Source organism: Macrobrachium rosenbergii, chromosome 44 (genome assembly GCF_040412425.1).
Source record: "Macrobrachium rosenbergii isolate ZJJX-2024 chromosome 44, ASM4041242v1, whole genome shotgun sequence".
NCBI lineage: Eukaryota > Metazoa > Arthropoda > Malacostraca > Decapoda > Palaemonidae > Macrobrachium > Macrobrachium rosenbergii.
This window is the reverse complement of record NC_089784.1, coordinates 15,168,849-15,173,003: the sequence shown is the minus strand read 5'-3', so window position 1 is coordinate 15,173,003 and position 4,155 is coordinate 15,168,849.

The window sequence follows — 4,155 nt, the reverse complement described above, 5'->3', positions numbered from 1 at the left end:
TTATTTGAAAACACTCCAAGCAATTGTACCCACACGTAAAAAAAAAAAAAAAAGACCCACATATCTTATAGATTAGTCGATCTTTGTTACTGCGTAGCTTTAAGGCTGCTAGAACCACTGGTCGCCTCAGCCATGTTGTGTGGATAATCACACACAGGAGCTTTTTAGCGCTGAGTCATAGTGTCCCCACTTCCCACCTTCTATGATGGGATAAAGAATAATGATAATGTAGAATAGCTGTGTTCTCCAGCTGGTTTGGAGAGCTCAGTTAGTTTGCAGGTCACTCCGCTATTTTTTTATTTGTGGTTTCTTTGAGAATTTCCTGCCATGTTAAACTTCCTCTTACAGTGCTTAGATTTTTGCCCTCGTTGGCTCAGAAAGTTTACATGATTTTATAAATCTATTTTTACGTTATATTTTCGCCGTAATATTTTTCGAGACGCTGGAGACATCCGCATGAATGAACCCATTGCTGTAATTAAGTAATGTCCTTATATATAACCGTAACTTTTTAGAATAATCATCTGCGGTTTTCCTAAAATCGTACAGGGCAAAAATCCTCCGATATCACACCGTCTAAATTGGTGATTCCTTTGCTTATATTTAATCAATATGGCTTGTACATTAGTTAACCCTTTCTTAGACTCTTCTCATTGAGTTTATAAACGTTTTATTTATTCATCATCTGTATGTACAGGGCTTCTCTTAATGTAATAACTGAAGATCTATGAACAAGGAACTTAAACCGGCTCCAGCAAATTTTAACTAAAAAAAAAAGTGTTTCAAGAAAATATCAAGGTACTTAGTAGCAGACCAGTACTCGCAATTAAGACAAACGAAGAAACAACTATCATCTAACCGCGGGATGGAATATTGAATGTTTGTTAGAAATGTGAGAGCAGAAAACCAACTAGACCGATATCAGTATCAAATCTCTTCGAAGGTAGTACCCCTGGAACCAGGAACCATCTTTTAGCTTTACAGAAACGCACCACCGGGGACCTTACGAATAAAACCCTCTCTCTTTCCCTTTCGGCAAGCTTATTAAGGGGTGATTCTACGACGCCGAGCCCACATTGGCGCAAGGTCATCTGAATCTAATAATAACAGCAACTACAGAGGAAAGGTGATTGGTGAAGACCTCATGCCCTGAATACTTTCCCAGGAGCAGGAAATTATTTGATTTATGATTTATGAATGTTAGGCCGTCAAGCCAAACACTGGGGCACTTTCAGTGCTTCAGATAGTGAAAAGAGGGAGTTGGAGTGGTTGGATAGCAAAATGAAGTACTAGGATCTAAAGGTGGAACTGAGAGAAAATCCCTCAATTGCCCTAAGTAATAGTGAGAGAGGCTGGACAGCAAGATTGAAGGAAGGGAGCTAGAATGGAGGCATAGAAGGCTTAAAAATGGGCGAAGCTAGGGGCCGAAGGGACGCTGCAAACACTCTTCAGTATTGCCTACAGTGCCCCACTTAAGGTGCAATGGCGGCACTACTCCCTAACGGGACCCAATCTAGATATAGGAACCACGCGAACACCTGAACCGGAAATACCTTTACTGAATAGGAATCAGCCAAGAAGGATAATGTTGGTGACTGTCCCAACTCATCCAGAGGTGGTTTGTGCGGTGGCCGGGAAAAAAATATAGATATTGAGACTCGTGTCGCCCAGACATATTCTTGTTGAATAGTTCAAATACTATTTTATTCTTAGAAGGGAAAGCACAACCAGAGTATGGAAAGGGGCCTGCCTCTATACTCTTCTTTTACTTTAGTCGCTTCCTTTATGACCTGTCATGTCTTCGATTCACTGGACCCTCAGCTCACTTCTACCTTTTTGCCTTTACTGGGTATTGTTGTGATCTTAAAGTCTCCTGCATGCTGAGCTGGGAATAATGAGGCAAGGGCTGGCGATATGTGCCTGATGGTAGGGGGCTTTTTCCCCTCAAGGTGCATAATTTCATGCATTGTAAGGTTTCCTCGGCATATAGATTTGAAACAAGTAGCATGCACTTGATAACTATATCAAATGGACAATATCTCTGACGGGATAAGCGAAATTAAATTATACCAAAGCAACGGTAGCGGTTCAGCACGGCATATAGATATTTGCTGAAAATGCTCCGTCTAACATTAGTTTAGAAGTAAGTGGCTTTACTGTGTACCTTACGGAAAAGAACACTTCGTTTCTATGAATATAAAGTGATCTTTCGAGACTAATTTCCTATATGATACTTAAGTCATTACCCTTAACGTCCTACTAGGTGGCTTCCATGTAGTCGCTACTTATTGATAATGGTGAAAACATTATCTGTCAGTTATATCCATCTTTGACTCACTGTTGAATTCTGTTTATTTGACAATGACGCTTTTTTACAATTTTTTTTCCGCGAGGTGTCACCGAATGTTTTGATGTTATGAGATTGGAGAATGTTATCCATTTCAGTTGTGCGCACTGGGATCTTTTTCCAAATTCACCTCTCCTCCAATGCAGCTGACTTCCGGAATAAAATATGAAAATTAATGGCGTTTATTATACGAATAAACTCATTGCGAAGAGCATTATTGAGCATTATTGCGTAACGCGTTGGCATTGGGAAAACTCCGGAACAATATATGTGGTTTGCAATGTAAATATAGTCGTAAGGAATTATGTAAGTGATCATTTTGTAAGTAATTTTGACATTTGTACTTGTATCAAGTCTCATTTTCTAGGACCTCTGCCTGATTCTCTTCTTTATTATAAGATGATTTTATATGTTTTATAAAAATAAAATTGAAAGTCTGTGTGTGTTTATCTCTGTCCTATTTTTTTTAATCAGCTCTCCGAAAGATTTTATTAACATTAAAGATTTAGTTTCCATTGTTGTTTCATGGGAACCTGCTTGTTATATTTCTAAATAAACAAATGAAATGAATGCGTAAAGTGCCAACTAAAGCAGATTTACAGCCTGAAGTGAAAGGGGATCTACTGAAATCTTGCTATTTTGGGTTACATTGAAACAGAGCAAGAAATTCATGCATCACATGGGAAGCAAACTGCAAAGCTACAGAGAGAGTATAAGACTTGCTGATTGCATCTAGCAACAACAAAAATTACATTTCAAGCTTATTTTGCAACACTGTTACACATGTGTATGCAGTAACAGACAGCGAGAAAATAACCCAAGTTTAGAGTAATTATTGGATAACTATTCGAGGTGTCAGGTAAGCTCAAGAACCAGAATGTTGATCCAGATGCGGTTTGCAGGCATATCAAATTCACTCGGCCTGCCTTCATGGTGCCTGTCTGTGGGGGCGAACTCCAACGATAAAATATCCATTTAATATGATCAAAATCGGTTAAAACTTGTCAAGCCATAATGACGAAGGAACAATAATATGCTTTAGAGGAATTTAGATCTCGGAAAAGGTATGCTTGCCGAAAGGAAGAGACCTATAGAAAATTATAGATACCCGAGCATGAACGGAGGTTTTGATGAAAGGGAAATGACTGAACACTCAAGATCTCTAGAAAAATAAACAAAATTGGCAACTGGAGAAAATTAAGAAAAGCGTTTCCCACATCCTCTATGATAATAACAATCGTATCATTGGTCTGAAATCAGATTTTAAGTGAGAACAATAATCTATGAATGAAAAGCAAGACTTCGGTAAAAAAAAAAAAATGTTAGATTTTAGACACCAAGAATTTAATGAACTCCTGAATGACAGATAACGAGTGGCATAAACATAAACATGCAACACTTCTCAACGCCCTACCGAGAACACATTTGGTCATTTATGGTTTTTTTTAGAATTATGCAAAAGAAGACTTACGTGCAGGCTTTCTCTGGCCGTTTTAACTTTTTCTGTTCGCCCTCAGATCTTAAAAACTACTGAGGCTAGAGGGCTGCAAATTGGTATGTTGATCTTCCATCCTCCAATCATCAAACATACCAGATTGCAGCCCTCTAGCCTCAGTATTTTTTATTTTATTTAAGGTTAAAGTTAGCCTTAATCGTGCGTCTGGCAGCGATGTAGGACAGACAACCACCGGGCCGTGGTTAAAGCATTTTTCACTTGTTTTATTTCTTCCTAAATCGCTTCACCCACCCTGGATCGATCTCGGCCTGCCACGAGAATGAAGAGACAGGATGACTTTGAAATGCCAGAA